The 22,362-nt window shown below is 45.6% G+C and overlaps 1 protein-coding gene and 1 long non-coding RNA gene across 2 annotated transcripts in view; one reads left to right on the top strand and one right to left on the bottom strand.

Moving 5' to 3' along the window:
- Positions 1 to 20,975, bottom strand: part of ken (ken and barbie) — a 36,249-nt gene extending 15,274 nt beyond the window's left edge. The window contains exon 1 of the mRNA XM_012375898.2: positions 17,045 to 20,975. The gene's annotated coding sequence lies outside the window, so the exon portion shown is untranslated. The remainder of the gene's footprint in view (positions 1 to 17,044) is intronic.
- The window catches only part of LOC136997804 (uncharacterized), a 79,026-nt gene that overhangs the window by 5,879 nt on the left and 50,785 nt on the right, over positions 1 to 22,362 (top strand). Inside the window, exon 2 of the long non-coding RNA XR_010888447.1 lies at positions 2,575 to 2,740. This is a non-coding gene — a long non-coding RNA (uncharacterized lncRNA). The remainder of the gene's footprint in view (positions 1 to 2,574; positions 2,741 to 22,362) is intronic.

Genomic DNA, 22,362 nt, shown 5'->3' with positions numbered 1-22,362 from the left:
TTTTGAAAGTAATTTAAATACCACGAGCCGCGGATAACATTTCGGTAATTTTTATGATGTATCGAGGAAGTCGGGAGAGAATACTTGGCGAGTACTTTCGGCGAGTTTATTATCAAGAGTCTCTCGCTGCACGCCGCGCAATTAAAAGCCGCCGTTCCCTTAATGTTAACGCTCGAATGGCGTTGCATTTCACGACAGCATCGTCTCTGACATCAGATATCGCGGTGGAGGCAGACGGAAACTCGCGGAATTGAATTTCTTGCAAGATCTCAGGTACTCGGGAAAACCATTGCGGAATTAACGGCCCCTTTTTGCGATCGTCGATTAATTTAAAATTGTGCAATGTGCAAAATAAGAGTGGCAGACTTTTCCTTCGATTCCCGGAAATTATTAGCTCGAAACTTGAAAAAGTGAACCGTCCTGGCTCGAAAATGGCAACTTCAATTTTCAGTAGATGCGGAGTGCACACTTTCTGGCAACATTATAGCGTTTCTATAATTACAAAAAAATACAGATTATTTTCTCATGCGTCTGTAAGATTGAAATTCAAACTCAGCGAAATTATACCGGTTTCAATCCCTGCTCTGAGATGCTGCGCGCTCCTCGGATACACTTTGGCGCGCTTTCGTCGCGGCGGATCCGCGACTTTTGCACATCGTGGAAAAAGCGCGCGGCGACGCCGCGTCGGCGTTCGGATTACATAAATCGCCGTAAAACGAGTAATTTGATTACGTGTAAAGACTACGATATGCAGGTAAACCGCTTCTACTAACCACGCAAATTGCCGGATAAGCGCGCGTTCTCACAAATTGTAATTGCCAGCTATGCTTTTATAAAGATACGTAAAATGATAGCATTCTGGTGGTCGAGTAAAATTGTAAGTATATTTAATATGTTAGAGAGAAGGAATAAAATATAATGAATGAGAAGAAATGTTGCCCGACGAACGAGAAATCTTCGCGTCTGTTTGCGGTCTGTCGAATATTCGCTTTTCGATATTGTCTAATATTTCTCAATACTTCGTTAAATCATTTAGCACTTTTTTGTGTCGAGGAACGTTTAATTGGCGTCTAATCAGCGGGATCCGACAGCTAATATTTAGGAAACGTCGATGCTTTCCTCGCTATTATATCGCGATTACTGCAAGCTTAAATTATTTTCGCAAAGCATCTCGCTGTATTCTCGATACAAACGCAACGGTGATAATTTTTTTCTCCAAATCTCATAGCTAGATTTATGTACAAATTCACATTGAATTTTTCTCAAGCGTTCTGCGCGTTTTTGCGCGCATTGCATTAATAATTTCTATTTTATACTTCTTCAAACGCTTTCATATATCGTATATGCAGCATCGTAAACAACTCTAAATTCATATTCAAATAATCTGTTTTGCTGTTAATTCCGGTACAAGCAGAGAAGCATATTAAACTAGCTCGTGCAAATTACGTAAATCTGCGCAGAAATCTTTTTTATTCAAATTAGAGACGTAACATTGAAGAATTGTTCCTTCGGAAAGTCACCGAATACTTTCGCGCTTGCGTAATGAATGTTAATTTTTTTAAACGCTCGGTTTTGTTCCACATCGCGGAGCTAAGTGAGAGTGGAAATAGGAATGACGCGCGCGCGCTAGAGATTCGGATGCGCTCAATGTCAAAGAGCGGCGGGCTCGTCAACTGCAGCTTTTATTGCGCAGCGCGAGAGATGCACGCGCCGCGCCTGGATGGGCACCTACGGCCGCGGATTAGTCACCGCAGAGATCCGATCGTGCCTGCGTGCGCTATCGAGAACTATTAAGCGGATGACCTTTCGCTACTTGGGAGATCTACATACACCCACGTCTCGTCATCGGTGCATGCGCGGGAGAGAGAGAGAGAGAGAGAAAGAGAGAGACGCGTGCACATACGCGTGCATGCATTGCGTGTTACGCAAGAATGACTCGGTGGCCTCCCCGCGTCCCCCTCGCGCTCCTCGTTCTTCCTCTTTCCACTCACTTTATCCCCCTTTCTGCAGTCTCGTCTTCCTCCTTCTTTTTCTCCTCCTTCCTCGTCGCAGTTTCCGTCCGACAGACGCGCAACATCGCTCCGTTCCGGATCCGAGGGGGCGCGTTCGCATTCTCAACGTTTATCGAAGCAAAGTTTTATGTCGGAAAAAAATGACGGGAATCTGCAGAGTTTAAGTGAGAGAGAAAACAGATAAATGGATGTTTGTTTCTGCCTCACGCTGATACGGACACTGCACTTTACCGCTCCAGATTTATTATTATTGCGCGGCTCGAAATAAAATAAAATAGATAAAATTAAAGAGTAGAAATCTTAAAAGAAATGCACATTATTATTGCTACATCATTGTATAAATTATAAAATTAACCATTATATTTCTGCCAACAGTCCTGTTGTTACCGGATGCATATCGTTATGAGACAAGTATTGACTTATGTAAGCTTCTGGCATTTTTTATCAACTGCAAGCATTGTTATTAGCTCATCAACAATCGAAGAGATTTTTAATGTCGACAGAAGCGAGAAAAAAGAACCGGAGTATCCTCGGAAGATGTAAATAAATTTTTTTTTTCCAGCGCTGTACGCGGAATACTTCTCACGCTGCATTTACATTCCTCACGTCGGGAACACCTCACGAGTGTATTTTAATACAGCCGAGATCGCCGCTTTTGGCGTGGCCTTGCCGTGGCGTGTAAATGAGTCAGGCGGAAACGAGGAATGTCGAGTGAAGATCGTTTCGCGGTAAGTTAACTCTCTTTGTCATTTCGCATTATGACAATAATGCATTTATGCTCCTTGGAAAAACTTAACCCGCGACTCTGCGTCGGCGAGTTAGCGGAAAGTCGACATATCCGCTTAAAAATGAAAGGGAAAAAAGTAGAGTCCGACCGAAATCACTTTTTTTTAAATTAATAAAATATAAGGCTCAACTGATTACAAAAATCATTTAAAATTAATAGGAGCGTAAAGAGCCACAATGCTAGTTCTTCGTGCGAAGTTTAAAATATATTCGTTAAATTGTTTACAAAAAATCAAACGTTTCGACCTGCCATCAGGCCTTCTTTAGTGTACATTAATAATAATACAAATAAAACGGAAAATTCGCTCGCAAATTTCAACATAATGTGAAAGATGTGGAAGACGTTAATATCATCCTTTCATCCGATTGTAGTTCGGTAGAAAACAAGTTATTATTGAAAAAAATTCATGTTGAAGCGCCAATCCACGTAGAGAGGACAAGGTGGAAAAATAGAATCACTTTTTTTAGTTTTAGCCGAAACCAAAACAGAAACCGAAATTTTTGGAGGAGTTTTATAAAAAGCTATATGATTTTTAAAAAACCGTTGGAAAATGTGTAAAATTTATGTACTGTTTTAAAAATATGATTTTATTAATACCTTATTAAAATATAAAGTATTTTTTACAAATAAAACGCAATATTACAAAATAAAAAATAATATATTATAAAGTAGAGTCCGACCGAAACCACTTTTTTTAGTTTCCGCCGAAACCGAAATTAAGTCGAAAGCCTTGATTTTTGGCCGAAACTGGCCGTAACCGAAACCGAAACCGAAATTTCGGTCTAGAAAAAAGAAACGTGCGTTATTCCGATAGACGTCCGAAGGATCGGGATAATAATTCAAGATCGGTGATACGATAGTTATTTTTAGAAAGTGAAACCACCGAGAATCAAGAGCGGAATGTTATTGTCATCTCTCTCACTTTCATTATCGCGAAAATGGGTTTCTGCTGTTGATTTAATGCCGCTTTCGATAATGCCAATTTCATTGCGAGCGATTTCGCAGCTGCTATCCATTCAGCACCGCCGGAAGCGCAGCGTAGGACACTTGCATAGAATTCCATATGATCGTTTATCGCGATAGCTGTCGCACTTTAATCGTAACGTGACTTTCATCTACATAGCTAATCAGGCAATCCTGTTGTGCCGCCCGGCACAGCCTTGAATAATTATGTTTCTATCGTTCTCGCGCTGTTTGTCCCGCGAAGTGGATCCGCCTAGTCGCGCATCGACATTGTGAAAGAGAAACACACGGCTGCCGATCGATATCGATCAAATCGCCCGAGAAAATTGATGAAACTCCGCGCTGATCGACGGGGCAATCTAAGCCTCCGATCATCCGCTTGTTCATTCACGCTTGGTCGCTCGTGACGGGATTGTCGCGGTGGTCATCGGCGATTTCCGATGTGTTGTATCGATCTTTTTCAGATGTTATGCAACTTTATTCATTGCGATCGATTCTCCTTTCGTCTATGGATTCTTCTAGAGAATTTCATCATTTTGGCGGATCGATCGTTTCTTTTTTAGCCAATATTTTACTCGACGTGTGCGAAGCCGCTGTTTCTCGTTTTACAGCGCGGTGAAGGTGACTTCCGTCAGCTTTACAAAGATGTTGCATAAGTGTAGGCGAGAAAAGTGCATCCTGTTACGGCCGCATCACCACACCCGTCTCTCATCGCAATCCTTTCGAATTGCGCGCGAATTTAAACGACGGATTATACGCGCCGCATAATTAATTCGAGGTAATATACATACGTAGTTGGAATATTAACTGCGCGCCAATTACGTCTCAGCGTGATATTATCATCCTATAATTTGCATCGCGTTATCCCAAAGAAATCTCGGATAACATGTCTACGATCGCGGCGTTAAGTTGCGATACGCAATATTAAGTAAACAGCATAAGCCTTGATTTCCCGTATTAAAAGTGCCATTCCTGCTGCTGTCGTCGAAATTCATTTTGAAAAATCGACGATGTCGATTTTTTACTAAAAGATGACCGTGATGCCTTTTTTTTCGCTCGCGCTGTGATTTCTCCTTTCTCGCGAAATTCAAGATCGCGCTGTATAGAACTGCATCGGCAAAACAACGGCGAATACCGTCCACTGAAGCGGCATGCCACACGATACTTTTATGCCCGCCACACCGCGGGCTGGACACTTACGTAATCGCAATGATCTCACATGGTGGGTGGAGACTTGTCGCTAACACGCGCGCTTCCCCCCCGTGCTTGCGCTCGATCCGCGCGCGCTCACACGCGAGTATGCGAGCGCGCCGTCAGAAGCGTACACCGTGTCCAAAAAGTGCGCGCTACCCGGCAGCGGAAAGTCTCTTTGTCTCTGTCCACGCGAGGTGAACGAGACGCGACCGTAGTCATGTTTAAAACCGTGCGAAAATTTCAGAATAGTACTACATTTCGGGTAAAATCCAGCACTAATCTTATTTTAGATAAGATGGATTTACGCCTGCGTAAATATATGAAATTTTCCGTCTGCAAAGAATATAAATTTTATTTTTATCGCGCAATTTTTATTGTAATATCAATTATACATGTATAATCCGATAAAATCTTAATTTCAAATCACATTGAGAGAAAAATATATGATATGTTGCATTATAATTGCATGATACTATAATTATAGTCACAATACTCATTTTTGTAGGAATTGTTAGTATAATGTTAGCAATAATAATCGCATAGTATTGCTAAACATATAATCAATCATATTAAAACATGTACAAAAATATGGCTGGTGTCATTATTCCTTTCTCTCAGTGCGCGCGCGAATGCTTTTAATCATGAATGAAGCTATAATAGTTATCGATACATATTTAGAAAAATCTATTTAACTAATTAATTAAAGTTAATTTTTGCTTTATCTTTAATTAAATGCAAAAGATTGTACTTTGCTCATATCTTTCATCGCAATGACACGTGTGAGCTGCGGCTGTCAAAGCATTCTCGAAATCGGGAGTTGATTATAAATTGTAAATCAGTCGTGCCACAGCCTTGACCAGCCTGGTCGGAATGTCGTATTTATGTATTTGAAACGACAATAGACTTTCATGCATTTTCACAAATGCGAATGTATTCGTAAATTTGAATATCGGTGAGGTTTTAGTCGCACGTAAAATACGGGCGAGGCGAGAGAGATACAAAACACGTGACGGCACGCCTGCATCTTTCAATGAAATAATGATATTCCACAATATTGTAATATTATACGACAGCTGAAGTCGCGCAATGTAAACACCGCGTTTAAAGTGCATGAAGATTGATACTTTGCCAAAAGCTTTTTCCGCCTCATTGAAATTATGACTCACGCACAGCCAGCATCATTTGCATAATATGTATATTTAATATGTGATCGCAAAAAGTCCTTACAGATCAATATCGTAATTAATATACTATTGATTGACAAAGTAACATCTCGACGCCAAAATTCCAATTATGATCGGAACAAATAAATTACTGATTATTTTAATTATAAATGCATCTCTTACATTGCCTAGTCGTGCGTCAAAAGTAACGGATCAGCTCAGGAATTCATTACGTGTGTCAATTTTTTCGAGACTACTGCGTCTAAGGCTTTTTCTCCGATTAATCGACCGTGAAAATCTTTCGTAACGTGAGAGCGCGACTGTTATCGGCGCGTCGAGACGAAATTCGTTATTTGGGTCGTCTGTTTCGACGTAACGAGCGCCGGGGATGATTAGCATGTCACAAGAGGGAGACGACGATTGCGAGATCGTTTGAGAGTAACAATGGCGAAGGAGAAATTACGTCGGCAGTTAGGTGTACGAGAGCGCCGAGTTGTACGTAAGCAGGCACGTAAGCAAGAAAGTCCGCACGGATGTGCGGGTGAAAACGCGCGAGGAAACCGTGATGCCGAAGAACATTACCGGCAACAAACGAGTCGTTTTCATTATACATTTTGAAAACGCGTGAATATATTTGTATCTGGCGCGCAAGCGCGAACTTTGAAAGTGAAAAGCACGTTCACTGATGCAATTTAATTCTAATTTCTATATCATTAACGTTGATATAATAAGAATTATATAAATCCAACTCTTACATCTACAGCAAGAATGGATTGCGGTTCTATCACAGAGCATTTTACTTCAGCAATTATTGAAATATTTTTAACAGGCAATTATCGATATTATCACAAATAGGTATTATAGTAGAAAAATTGCAGATTAGCGATTTGTAGCAATGGTCTAATTGTGACACTGACAAGAACATATTATTACGTAGCGAAATGTGATTAAGCTAAGTTATGTTAAATGCAAAAATAGCAGATAAGTGTGGAGTTTCAAAGTGCTGATTATATTCCAAATATACATATCTTTATTATGACTCGTAACATTGGTCCGAATGCATATTTATTTCACCTATTGAATTTTTGTCGCATCAAGGTTTGTTCAAGGTTCAAGCTGGACTGCTGTTTTTAATGATATCACGAAAATTAGCATTTTGAATAATAATGAAAAAAAATATTGACTTCGATAATGACGTATCACATCGTGCTTGGGAGAAAGAAAAGCATATCCGTTGCGATTACTAAAAAACAGATTAGTGAAACAATGGAAATAATAACACAAATTACGTAACCCGCGTAAAATTTTGTACCTTTGAGATATCGCGGACAGTCACTTTCCTCTTCTCGATTCCGCTCGATCTAACCAGTTATGCCAATATTTTCGACGTGACATAATGCCATGCGTTTCACACACGTTTCTTTATTGGACTATAAACATGTATATCTTACGTATTCCCGTTGCCAAGCGCTTATGCGTTTGTAACAAAGCATAATGGCACAATAAACGTCGAGCACGTATCGAGTGAGGACGCTGTATTAGCGCACACATAGTTCCTGACCCCGCGTGAACTCATTTTCCGGTCCAGAATTAGGCCACTTTCACTGTCGCACGAATGGCCCGGTCGGCCCCTCGGCCGGCGATATTTCATGCGAGGTACAATAGGGACACACAACATTTGAGAGCGCGAGTCGTTACTTGGAAATTACAGTTCTCCTCGACGCGCATCGCTCCAGTGCGTCATACGTTACGTACAATGAAGCGAACACAATGTACTGACATAATTTCGAGGATGTGCGGTCCGCGTCCCTTTATTATCGCATACTTAACCTCTTGTTTCTCAACATTTCTAATCATCGGCATTTATTTTGATTTATGAATAAAGTGGCGGAGAAAAAACTTATTATATTTAATTATACGATTATATAACGCGAAAACGAGTTATTTAACAGCAAAATTACAAACAAAAGTGTCTCACATATATTTCAGTCGTTCGAAATTATGCAAAATGAAAAGAGGATGAAAACTATTTGTTAATAAAAGCTTGCGAATTGGAGAAAAATGCACGGCTGAAAGAAAACGCAATATATATTGCAAATCCTGTTGTACAAGTCTGCATTCTACAGCTTAGAAATGAAAGCAAGTAAATACGCGATACTCTATTTAATGACTACGTAAACAGAAAATAATATTGAGAGTTCGAGCGCTCGTAACAGCAACATTCGCAAAATTACTCGCTAGAAAATCCCGGTAGCAAGCTACGACCGCGTAACTCTATGATGCGCGGTTATAAACGCGCCGTGTAATAACGTGTTTATTTTCCGAACGGCGAACGCATCTTTTTCAGCGTTATGAGAGATGCCCTCTTAAAGGCATACATCAATTCGCTCGCTCGTTACCAGCCCATACACGCTGCAACTATTATGCGCGCACAGTATAGCAATCTTAATATACATTTGCCTACGTGCATACGCGCTCCTACGATGACTTTTTGAAATCTAAGAAAACATCATCGGCTTAATGCATTCATACTTAATTTAGTCTCGATCTTACCGATTAAAGCATCTTTAATTTTTCGAAATACAGCCAAGTAAATTTTCAAGTTGTCAACATTATCTCGCGAGCCTCTCAGAAATGAAATTATGAAACGCAAGAGAAAGCGGGACGAATTTTTTTTCACCCGTTAGATATTCACATCGGAGGCCTCTGCGGGGCCCGCGTTGGCCCTCGCTACCGTTTCTTCAATAATACAATCCTTTTTTCCGCGCCGTGTACGAGCACGTTACACGGAGGCGTGTAACCGGCAGGCGGCGGCGGCAAATAAGTGAGTGAGTGAGTCCCCGAAGGGGCCTCGAGAGTGTGCGCGAGCGGGGCCCGCGATAGATGAAAGTGAAAGGAAAGGTAGAAAGGGTTGGCGGTGAAGTAGGTAGGTACTCGCGCGGGGCCGACTGTTACTCGCCGCTGTTACTCGCCGCGTATAACCCGACTTGGGCCCGCGGGGGCCCAAGTGCGCGCGAGATTTACAATCGCCACGAGCTCGGGGCCCCACGAGAACGAGCGAGCGAAATACCAGCGGCCGGTCGGCCGTGTTGTACCTGCGCGAAGAAAGACGACGTACGTAAATCCGCGGTATTCGCGGAGTCGCCGGATCGCACCGTTTTCCGCGGTGAGGAGCGGCGCGAGAAGCGGGGGTATATGTATGTTTTCTCGCCACGGGTCCCCGCGTGGGCGCCGCGCGTTCTCCCGCCCCGTGCGATTCCGCCCGACTTTACGATAATTTTCTGTTACGGCTTGCCAAGCCGCGCGCGACGGAGACCGCCGCGCGTAGAGCGCGCGCCGAGCTCTCTCGGATTCAGGCATTCGCCGAGCGCTGTAAAATTGTGTAATATTCTGGTGGCGGAGTTTCGTTCGTGTAATATCGCGTCTACGTGGAATGAATACGGATTATTAGCGCTTGTCCGAGTTATGATAATCCTTTCATTTTTAGCGCGGTCGCGCGCAGTCGCGAATGAAGTTAAAAATAAGCGCTGTCAAAAAGCTGGCTTGTATCTGGATGAAATGTCACTTTCAAATTACGGAATAATAATGGGGTTTCACTTTTTTTCCACCATGAATGAGATATATGACGAATTTTGAAATGTTTCTCTTTGGCAACGTTCGAGTTTGACCAACGCAGTATTAAGCAACACACAACCCTGACCATAAAAAATAGATTCATCCAGTCTCTAAGCAATGATTTTCTACGTGCGTAGAATGACAAAAGTTATGATACGTGAATCTTTTTCAGTATAATATTTTAATTTGCAAATGCCGGTTGAATGTATATCTGCGCTTTTTCTTGCATTCATAAGCAACAGGTTTTTCAACGAATCGCAGAACGATTGACATTTGTAGATATTAAATAACAGGAAGAGGAATATTTTTTAAAATGTTGCATCATTTCCATACATAATAAAAGCGGTTACAAAAGAAAAAGAGAAAACAAAATGCCACGTTTTAATTTATGAGAGTAGACGATAAAAGAGAATTGCATTCTGTTTTGCAAACTGAAATGTATTGTCTTGTGGCTTAAATTAGTGAAAGTTTTGCATAAAATGTACGGAAAGTCGCACACAATTGATTTGAGTGAAATTTTCCGAATTATTCAACAAAATTTGAGTCTCTCCGGAGCCAAACTTTCAAGGTTGGTTGACATGTTCTGACGGACAGGTTCGATCATGTAACAACGATTTCAAATACGAATACGTGCGAAACTTTCTTCGCAAATTTACAACGAGATCGTGCACAAAGCTCCATTCGAGACGACGGTATTTGAGTGAGCAAACAACCGTATTTCGTACAATCGACGGAAATTTCATCGGCGGCGTCGTAATCGTACCTGCCAATTCGGCACGACTCCGACTCTCAGGTGAAAGTACACGCGGCACATGAAACATTTTCGCCTAACGTCCTAAATCGTTAAAGTCACGCTTTTCGCAAGCCGATTGAGCCATTTACCGAGCGCGAAAGAAACGGCGATTAAGGATCGCCGTTCAGCGAATTATCGACAGAATTCCGTCAACTCGTTAATATTCGAACTTTGAACGCGATATTCCGATCGAGAATTATTTTGTATCTACGCAACAGTTAGCTCGCATTAGAACGCGCGCTTATGCATATTAATAATATATGAAAGAAAAAGTATATTAGTATAGTATATTTTTTATTGCAAATCGACTGTGTCTTAAACTGTTTTCTCGCCGCTAGGCATGCGTGTGTGCTTAAATATTTCTCGAAGATGTAAAACACGTTCTATCTGGCAAAGTTCCAGCGATTTGAAAGTGGAGTTAAATTAGAAACGAAAGATCTCTGCCGTTCGATCTCGCGCTGATAAATGCCGCAGGCGTAAATTTCGACGCGTCCGAATGCAGCCATTGTGACGATAATGGACGCGAAACAAGCTCACTCAATTAAATTCCCTTCGCAGCGCATCGGCAAATGCGACGACTGTCCGCGCTCGCTCGCGCTGGCTCGCACATCGATTTTCACGGCTAATTTTGTTATTACACACAGCGATGATATAATGAAACGGTCATTCCTCCTGTTCGCGCGCGAGTTGCCGACCAGCCCAAGTTTCCGACAACGCGATAAGTTTTCGGACTCGGTTTGCGGGTAATTGTTGGGAATTAGCCTTTCACCGCAACGGAAGCAAGCGACAATGGCGGTCGGTTTTGGTCCTAAAAATTCCGTCCGTTGCAGCGTCCGCTGCTGGGCACCGCGATCGGCGTGAAACGTTTGGATACCTGCGCGCGTGATTTGCCCGATGCGCTTAACAAAGCTGCCGCGACACTCTTGCTTTCGATTCCACAACGCCGAATAGATAGGGAAGCGCTCTATCTACGTAAATTTATTCGCGATGTCCGTAAATTTGCAACTTTGTGCCGCTTTTATGCAAACTGCTGCGCATTACGTACCATCGAATACACGTCCCCGCCGACCCAAGCGGATCCAGATAAAGTATCGTCTTTCGTATCTACCGCTACGTCATAACCGCGCCCGCATTAGGTCGATATTACGCAGACATCCTACCGTCGTACACGTCGCACGGATCGGATTGGCTATCCGGCAGAAAGTTTCCGCAGCATTTTCTAGAAATAAATCAGGCGCGATTCGAATGTTTCCCTCGCACAGCCGCTGTCGGTCTAGAAAATCTTACGGGAATTCGAGAAATTGTCACAGTCACAATCCGCTTGTCCTTATGAAACAACTCGGTTGATCCATTTGCAAACATTAGCATATACTTGCTATTAGATTAATCAAAGGCGCTTGTTAATAAATTATCGGCAATTTTCCGTTGCGACAATCTCGATTCCTTTGATTTCATTCTTTCCAGCGGCTATACATGCATATTTTCAATAACCGAGCGGTCATTTTTTTTTTAATAGCCACGACAGCATGCTGGTTTAATTAAATTTAATGTTTCTATATTATTTTTCTGGCCGGGCATACGATATTATCAATCTTACAACTTTGCAAGAAAATAGCACGCGGCTCGACGAACGAATCCGCTGGACAAAATCGATCATGAAAACGCAAAAGGAGCGAGGAAAGACGCATCGTGCGAGAAACGAGAATAAGTACTTCCTCTCTCGCACCGTGAATCGCACGCGCGGATTCCCACGCTGCGAGATAAGACAAGCGGGAGATAAAGAGAAACCACGAGAGAGAGATGTGAAGGGGAAACGGAGAGTGAAAAAAAAAAAAGAGGAAAAGGACGATGGGAAGAGAAAGGACGGGGGGGGAATAGAAGGAGAATGCATGGAGGCCGGCTGAGAGAGGAAGGAGAGCCCGGCGAGGACGATGTGGGAAAAGAGGAAGCTAATCAGAAGCGGAAGTACGCTCTGGCGAGGCCCGAGGCCTTGAGAAGACATAGTCGACCGCGCAGCTTTTAGCTCTCTTAATTGCAACTTCATTTAACGTGGCGTTCGGCCAATCCTACGACTTGCCGGCAAGAGCGCGTCTTAATAAGCGTCTTATCGCGTATGCGAGAAAGAAGCGCCTGAGAAGAAAACGAAGCATACCGTGAGTAAAGACGGAAAAGAGCCCGAAGAGAAAATATGCTTGAAGAAAAGTGCCTCGAGACGAGGAGTCGCCATCGACGGCGGCGATGCAAATAGAACGACGAGAAGTTCTTATATTTAATTTTAACTCGGGCAAACTTTCTACTTTACAACAAAATAAACGTTACATTATGTACATAATAAATGCGATAACGGCATATTTCTCAGCATTTCGCAGAGGAATATCAGTCACATTTATTACGTGCAATCTAAACGGGCGAGTAATAAAAATTGCTCGTAGAAAAAAATTTCATCGGATTGCGTGAATATACGCTGGGCTGTTTTTCTTCTCAAAACACGGAAGTTGATAAGAGGTTTACGAATACTAGACTTCGATGCGTCAGATAATCCTGATTGCGGTTATCTCGTAATATCCACATTAATGACAACCGCGATAATAGGATTTTCAATACTGGTCATTGATGATAGAATAAACGCCACGTGTCCAGCATTTTTTGCTGTTTATTAGTGAAAGTAATCAATTTGAAAGATAAAATTTCTTCGGAAAAGGGAAAAGTTATTAGCTGTTGATTCGATTCGTTAAGCTTACGGCCAATTGATAGAAACGATTAGTTTACTCAACACGTGTTACTCACTCACGATGGATTCCACGATTCACTCTATCGATTGATTAATATCAGCGCATATCAGATGCACTACATAGCGTCCAATGAATAGTATCGGAGATTACAAAATCGTTCGTTATCTCATTAATTAATTGTCTCAATCTCATAATCCACTTGTGCTTCGTGCTGCGCGTTATTCGACAAGTATTCTCGAGAAAAATCTCAAGTATTAATATATATATATATATATATATATATATATATATATATATATATATATATATATATATATATATATGTTAAAGTATGTATTGCGATATATTGCAGTGATCTGAACGATGAAACAAATAATCTTATAACGGTATAAAAAACTAACAATGCGCAAATCTGTTTAATTAATACAGTATTTCATTGTGAATTATTGCTCTTGTGATCGTAGAGAAATTTTTTAATTAAATATATCTCATGTTTTGCAAATGTAGGAATGCTTTAAAATGTTACACGACATATTTGGTATTTAGAAGAGTTTTTTTTTCCTCGGCAAACGTATAAATGGATGCAAATGGATATTAATTACTCATAATTCTTGGTTGCCAGAGAAGCTCTTTTTGTTCATTTTTCTTCATGGCCGCGTAACGCGGTAATTGCCACATCGATGTTAACTTAAACATGCTCGCGAAGTGGCTTTGATAATTTTAAAGAGAGCGATGATAGAATGTATTCTCGAAGATTGAAATAACGATCGTCAAATGTTTGCGGCCGTATGTTAAATGGTTTGACCATAAATCTCAGCGTCGCGAATTAGGTCCCTGATGCATAGATTATCCAAACTGAACAGTTGACATAGTCAAATTTATTCCGACGAACGGTAGTGCAAATGACACCGTAGCAAGCTATCGCTAATTAACGTAAGGAAACTCATTTGCGATTTACGCTAAGCGCCTTTAAACATGGATTATTGACCGAGGCATCAATTTCACTAACAGAGTGAAGTGTTTTTAATTTTCTACTGACGCTTTATGTTTCAATTAAGATAATCATTTCTACAAACTTAAAATTCCTCAAGTTGTTTTGTTTCGTTATAAAATAACCTTGGAAAATAATGAAGGTAGTGAAACAATTTGTATTCAACAATCAGTCGCACAGTGCCGACGTTACCAGAAGCGATTGCGATTAATAAAAAGAAGAAATATACATAATGAACGATTGGGTTGCAAAAATATTAATAATCAATTTCGTCGGCAAATGTCGACGGTGAATTATACGACGAACTTTTCTAAAAATAAAGTCTGCAAAAATTTATCGCGCTATCCTACGCGAATTTTAAAAAGAGAATATTTGCATCAGCTGTCGCTTACCAAATTAGCTTTCTCACGCCGCGTTTATTTGTTGTGCCCAGAAAGGAATGACGCGCATGATGTGGTTTTCGTGCAAAAAGTGGAGGAAACCCGGAATTTCGACTGGTTCACCTTTTCGAGCCCGCCGGTGATTTTTGTTGCATACGCGGCTATATACGCGTCGATGCGCACTCTGTGCAGTCCGTGAACTGTGTAAGAAATACGCGCCATACGAGCACCCGTCCGAGAGATAATAGCAAGATGAATGCGAAATGGCGAACGCAAAGGCACCTTTCGATACGCGACCTTGACTGGAGATCGCTTTTTCTCTGCGATTCGTCATTCCGCGCCATTGATGACCACATTGGACTCGCGAGAGGAGCGGCTTGCCGTCTCTTTTTTTTTCCTTTAAAAACGGTTACACAACAGCCGTCCATATTGCGACCATGGTGCGCCGCTGAACTTGAATTATTATACTCAGAAGAAGTTTTCTCTCTCTCTCTCTCTCTCTCTCTCTCTGCCTTCTTACCTTCTCACGAGAGAGTTTATAGCTGCCTAGTGCGGTGTATGATATTATGCGTACTTTATTCGCGTCAGATGTGAGATGATTTCACGCGCATTTCCTGTGTTCCAAAAATAATCAAATAACTTGCCAAGTATTTTTCAAGTTTGAAACATGAATCATTCAGTAGAGAACATCTTTTATGTTCCTTTAATTGTTCGATTTTGTATTTCTTAAATTTAAATTTAATTTTAATTCAGTTTTAATTTAGTGTTTTTTTATGTTCCTTTAATATTTTTTGCAACATTTTAATTTTTATGAACTAATTTATCTTTTTCTTATTTATTTTATCTTTACGAAGCATACATTTAACATAAACTTTGTTTGTATAATAAAGCAAATTTTCTGCAAAACAGGAAGCTCTGTGCATAAAAATATCGAACAACTATTGCGTCTTTTGTCAGCCGCATCGATTTATGCGAATGGAAAAGCACCAATGATTTCCATAATTTCGTGCCGATTGAGTTATGCTCGCTGAATGACGGAAAACACATTTTCTCATGAAATATTAATAATCCACAATGAGGTAAATACACACGTCAGCGTGGTTATCGTTCAATGGAGATCTCGTTCGGCACGAGATCTCTCGGACAAAAACAACGACAGTTTTTTTAATCGGCAACAACTATGTCATTCGTTCCGTGGCCCCGTCGATCATATTTTCTCATTGTAGCAACGGTCTGCCGCAATCCATCTACCTGTCTCTCGCGGCGCGTTAGGCTTCGTCGTTGTTTTGCCACCAATTATGTCGCCGCATTAATTTACACCGCCTCTCTTGCGTCCGCATCGCGCGGAATGCCAGTTTACCGCGCGGGACAATTGCCTCATTATCGCTCGCCGTTTCACCGTTTCGCGGATATGAATCGGCGATAAGTCGCGGCGCGACGAGTGAAAAGAATCGGGGCGGCACCGTGACCCAAATACAAACGGAAATCCACGTGTATCGGTATCGAAAGATATCGAAAAAGGCCGTTTCGAAGAATTGTCGTCGCGCGTTTATTGCCGATCGCCGTCGCGGATCGATACCTTCTTCTATCTCTCTCGGTATCTTTTCACTTCGCCCTATCATATCCGTAAAAGTGATCGCAAACATTTTCCAACGCTCAAGTCAACATTACGTCATCGATCATCCTTAGCCTCGCTCAAGTGCGCCAAACTAGAGCACACACGCGGCCGCCTCGCTTATTATCGAAATGTTGTGCATCGGCGATGATAAAAAGAATCGACCCGGAGCGTCGTTTGATTCGCGATTAATGCCTAATTACTCTCCTCCGCTCCACTTGATTTATTCTTCCGTAATACACTGCAAATGCGACGATAATAGAACCGTAAATTCGCTCAAAGTTGCCGCTCCATTCCGCGCGTTGCGGTGTCAATTTGTCTACAAATTTCCATGGCGGAATGATATATTCGAAAGCGCCGGAATGCGATGGAATTAACGCTCGCCACTACGAGCACCCGACCGAGTATTGTTACAAGCATTTTACCTGCGCGTATTGTCCACAGTACCCATAAATTGTTTACGACAGTTTTGGCTGCCGGTGGCCAGTCTAATTATAGAAAGTAAATGCATCGAACGCCGCCGCACGTTGCAGCAAACGTGTTAATTTCTCAATCGTCTCTCGCAATATCAGCAATTTATCGGATACGATCGAGGCGACCGGCGATTAGATGAAGCGCGATAAAAAGGACGCGGTAATTGTTTTCGATCTTCGTGAAAACGGATTCCCGTGAGCGAAAGAGAGAGAGAGAGAGAGAGAGAGAGAGAGAGAGAGAGAGAGAGAGAAAAGAGCGTTATATAATCACATCGCCGTGTTACATCCACGAGTTATGCAGACGCGACCGCATTAGTGTTTCTTACCTTTTCTCGCTTTTTCTACTGCTGCGCTCGTTATCCAAGGTGTGACCGGCGACGGTATCCAGGGTGAGCAACGGCGGCGTTGTTCCCTCTCGTAACTATCTCGCGAAGTCACGTGGACACATCCTCTTTGGAAGCCGGCGATGACGAGCCGAGATCCCGTGGCGGCGGCGGCGTAGACGACGCTGCGGGCACGTGACGTACATTGATATTCCGCGGCATGGATCACCCACTGAGTGCACGAGAGAAAAACAGATCAGTAGCAATAGCGTCGAACGGGAGCAGGCGCGCACGGGCGCGAGACCGCCGCTCGCGTAATTCGAACTCGGAACTGTCGAGATATGAATTGGCGCCGGCACACTTCGTATCACTTCACACCGACGCGCTTTTCTCTGTTAATCGCAAAGTCGGAGCCGAAAATCCGGCGATCCGGCCGGAGAAAGGACTCTCCTCGCGCGAATCAGCTGTTTCTCTTCTCGCCGGATCCTCCTCCCTCGTCGTCGCTGTTCCTCGAATCGCGCGCTTCGCGCCGATGTCGCAGCACGTGCGCCTCGCGAAACGCTCGTGTTCTCGATTCGCGCCGTCAGCCGGAATGGAAGCAACGACGGGAGAGAGCGACGACGGCGACGGCGTCGACGCGACGCGGAGAACTTTTTTCCAGCGGGATCTCTACCGCGCTGACTGCCCAGGGTCAACCGGCTGGCTCTGCGCGCGGCACTTTTACCCGTTGGGCCGCTCTCAAGGACTCGGAGGTGGCTCCTATTCCTTTCTCTTATCCTTTCGCGCGCGCGCTTTTTTTTATCGCCGCTAACCTTTTTAAACGCACTTTTAATTCCGCTCGGCCGCGTGTTCCCGGCGCGCTGCCGCTCCGCGGCGGTTCTACGCCGCGCGGATCGGGCGAATTTCTCGCGCGACGACGACGACGACGACGAATTTCTCCGCGCCGTTCAGCGGCAGCGGTGAACGGGACGGACGGTGGAGCGGATGAGAGCGGAAAGCGAGCGGATCTCGCCACATCCGGATCGTCTTTCAGACTCGTCCTTCGCCACCGCGGTCTGCGCTCCCGCCTCTTTCTTCCCGTTCCGCGACGGCGGGTCCGCGCCGCGATGCCCTCCTCGTCGTCGGTGCTCGGCTAAGGACTCCCGTCCTTGGCGCGAAAAATCCGCGTCCTCCCGCTGCGGTTTTTCCCGCGCGACACCGGGTGTCGTGTCGCGGTGTGTCGCTGCTCTCCTCCACCTCCTCCTCCTCCTCCGCCTCTTTCTCTCCCTCTCCGTCGCGGTGTCTGTCTCTCTCTTTCTCCGCTGTCCTTTTCCCTTCCGCGTCTCCCTTTCCGTCTGTCTGTCTCCTTTCTCTTCTGCGTGTTGTAATCCTTTTTGCGAAACTTCTTGTGCCCGAACGAGGCGGCGAGGTAAAAGCGAGCGCGCGCGCTGCCGACCCGCGAACCGAAAGAGAGAGAGAGACAGGTTGAAATTCGCACGCCAATACCACGGCGGTTGCTGCCGATGGTGGATGCCGATGCTCGACGGCGATGATGCGGGGATGATCGCTCTCTGACGAACTCCGGAAACGGATTCACCGGTGGGACACGACGACGGCGACCTTGAGCGCTCGCGTTACGCGCTGGACGGAGTGAAACGCGCCGGACCGATTACTTTCCATCGCTTTTGCTCCCGCCGTCACCGCTGTCTCGGCGAGACAACACGCGTTTTCGACGGTCCACCGCGACGACGGACGAGTCCCGATACACCTCCGCGAGCCAAGTATCTCGCGTGGACGCGATTTCGCGAGAAGCAGCGGACTAGAAAACGTCGTTACGCAATGGAACGGTGCGCCGTCTCTCTCTCTCTCTCTCTCCCCCTCCCTCTCTCTCTCTTCTCGTTCTTTCCCCAGCACGTCCTCCCCGGCTTCTCCGGACCGTAGATCCACCACGTCCGCTCCTCGTCAAGGGCGCGGTGAGACGTCCGTGATCATGCGAATCCGGACGCGCGAGTACACACACACATACACATGTCACACGCGGGCGCTTTCTCTCTCTCTCTCTCGTCAGGATCGAAAAGCAAATCGAAAAGTCGCCGGAGAAAGACGGGCAGAGAGAGAGAGGCAGGAGATATTCGGCTGTGCCCAGCCTTACGGTAGGCAGGATCGGATTTTAGCGCGCTCAGCACGCGCTCCCGAGCTCTCGAGTCTCGGCGGGTTTCAACTTTTACTTTCAGCTCTTACACAACGCGGCCCGCTCTTGCACGGCGTACGTAAGCGGCGAGCGCGCGCAGCGAGTCGCTCGGTCTCCTGTCCGCCACGGGGCTTCTTCTCCTTCTTCTTCCTCTTCCTCTCGTTCTCTCCTCCTCTTGTTTTTTTTTTTATCACCTCTCTCCTCTTCGCCTCTTCGCGGCCGCTCTTTCACTTCCTTGTACCTCTCCGCCCCTTGCGCACAGCTGTCCGACGATCGGTCGGCGGGGGGGATCAGTGAACCCTTCGAAAGCTCGAAATCTCGACGCGCGCGTGACTTTCAGGAGCGCCGCGTCCAAGGAGTCGGAACACTCTCCTCCTTCCGCATCGGGCCAAGTCCGATGTGTCCAAGTGCCGCGCGCGTATAAAAAAAAACACGTGCACACACGCGGGCGAGCACGTGTCACAGGCGGTGGTCCTCCCTCTCGTCCGCCGAATATGTCATTCGCGGGACGTCGGGGATGAAGAGCGCGAGAAACGGTTGCGCTCCGCGCTGCGGTGGGACCGCCGCCGACTCGCGCTCGACGTGGTTCCCGGCGTGACGGCGAGGCGATCTCTTATCGGCCACCGACGGGGTATTCCCGCGGGATGTTGCCTCCGGAAGGAGAAGAATGGGCACTCGTGTCGCACCACGTGTCGCCGCGGCGATACAGCGAGCGGAATGCTCGGGCGATGCTGTCGGTTTTCCACGTGATGGTCCGCGATCGCACTCCCGCACGCTACAAGCGCTGACACTCTCGATCGGAATCAACGTATACTTTTCGCGCGTATGTTTACCGTCGCTTCTCTCTCTCTGTCTGTCCGTCTACTTCCCTCTCTCTATTCCTTCCGTCCTTTTCTCTTTCTCTCTCTCTGTCTCTCTCTCTCTCTTTCTCTCTCTCTTCTCGCCGGAGGACTTCTTCAGGGAGAGAGGGATCTCTTCCGGTCTCCGCGGTGTGTCTCACTGCTTCTCGCTCCGTCGTAACTTTTGCGCAAAGCCGGGGCCCTCTCTCACTCTCTACTACCTCTCTCTTCCTCTCTTTCTCTCTCTGCCGCTCTCACCCTCCCTCTCGCTCGCGCTCCTTCTTTCTCTGTCTGGTCCTAGGTGAGCGTGAAGAGAGGTAGAGTCGGGCGGTCGCCAGGAGGCGGCGGTGGTGGTGGTGGTTGCCGGCTCGTTGGTAGTGGTGGCACATCAGCGATACTCTAACGTGTGTCCAATGAGTGCGACGACGGACAACGGCGGAGCGGCGGTAGTGGCGATGATGATGACGATGACGACGACAACGACGACGACAACGACGACGAAGACGACGACGACGACGACGACGACGATGACGACGGTGGTAGTAGCAAACGGCGGGCGGTGGTGGTAAAAGTTGAGGCCAGGTGGGCCCCAAGCGGGCTCCTACGGGCGAGGGTCCGGTAAAGGGTTGGAGGGTTCCGAAAAAGCGCGTCTCTCTCCGTCGAGCACTCCCGACGATATACTCCGCGCGCCGAGAGAGGAGACCGTCGCGGGGTTCGTAAGTTCGTTTGTAAAGAGGAACCGTAGTATTGGTCCTTCGTCGTGAGCCGCGGCACCTCTTCCATCTCTCTCTCTCGCTCGCTCGCTCGCTCGCGCGCGCCGAACCCCTCCCGCTCTCCTCCCCGTCGCGCCGCCGCCGCTTTTCTCTCTTTCTCTCGCTCTCACCCCCTCTCCCTCGCACTCACCTCTGCATCCGTCCATCTCCCGTTCTCTCCCTTTCTTGCTCTTTCTCCCCCACCACGGCCGCTCCACCTACCACCACCTTCCTCCACTCTTCCTTTCCCCACTGGCGTGCTCTCACTATTGCACATTACAAATAGCTCTCTTGCCTAGGCCTCGTCGGTGAGGTGTCGCTCCCTCTGTGTCGGTGTCTCACGTCCGCGTGTGCGAAACGGGTACACGTGTGCCGCACAGTGCACATGCACAGGCGCGTCGCGATAAGAGTCGCACACTCTCCGGTCTCTGTCCGTTTTATTGCAGCGCGATTCTCTCTTGCCGTCTTCCTGCCGCTCTCCTTCTCTCTTTCCCTTTCTCTCTCTCTCTCTCTCTCTCTCTCTCTCTCTCTCTCTCTCTCTCTCTCTCTCTCTTTCTTTCTCTCTCTCTCTCTCTCTTCCTCTCTCTTTATCTTTCTCTTAATATCGCTCTAACGCACACGAAGACCGCATACAAGTCCGGCGCTCTATACGCCGTTCCCGTCCTCGTCGCTCGAACGCGCCGGATTAGAGGCGCTCCTCGTCGCCGCAATGGTGTAATACGAGAGCCAGCTCCGCGCTCTTGCGCGCGTAACACGTAAGAATGGAGCGAGAGAGTCGCCGCGGGCAGATTACCGGCGCGATATCCTATCAGCTTCTTCCTAGTCCCTCTAAAGTCTTTCCTCGTGTCCTTCGCAGTCTCCCGTTCTACCCAGTTCGTTTCTCCTTCCCGCCGTTCTCCATCATGCATCTACAATTTCTACTCCGCCCTCTCGGTCCTTCCGTCTTTCTCTCTTTCTATGCATTTTTCCTTTCCTTCCAGGCTCATCATTGGCGAGGTGTCCATGCTATAGTCGCAATTTCTACTCCGCCTCCTCATTCCTTCCGTCTTTTTCTGCTACCCCACATTTTTTTTCTTCTTGGCTGTCATTGGCGAGACGATCGCCCCTCCCACTGGCCCACGTTTCCTTTTCTCTGACCTTTTTTTTTTTTTTTATCTCACTTTTACGACGTTTCAGACAATACGCCTCTCTCTAATCTCTAGCTCGTCGGTCTCCTTTCGCTCTTCATTCCGCGACATACGTATAATGTTTCAAGAAAATTTTCCGTCGAGATTGTAAAATTTTTATCTGCATTTCTTTCGATATTATTTTTCGATCGAATGGAGGAGAAAGTTGGAGGTGAAGTATCGCGTGAAGAATGAAGCGGACTTTCTTTTGTTTCTCTTCTTTTATATCTCGCATTTCCTCTCTGCATTTTCATGCATATCAGACGAGTCTGTGCGTTATCTCAAGCGCTCGCGAGACAACAGATTGTTCATTGCTTCACTCCGGCTTTTCCTTTCTCGCGCCTTTCTCCCATAACTCCGCGCAGCTCTTCCGTCCATTCTTCCTTTCGCTCTC

This window comes from Linepithema humile, chromosome 2 (genome assembly GCF_040581485.1).
Source record: "Linepithema humile isolate Giens D197 chromosome 2, Lhum_UNIL_v1.0, whole genome shotgun sequence".
Lineage (NCBI taxonomy): Eukaryota > Metazoa > Arthropoda > Insecta > Hymenoptera > Formicidae > Linepithema > Linepithema humile.
Note: the sequence above shows the minus strand (reverse complement) of the source record. Positions and strands in the feature narration are given on the sequence as shown.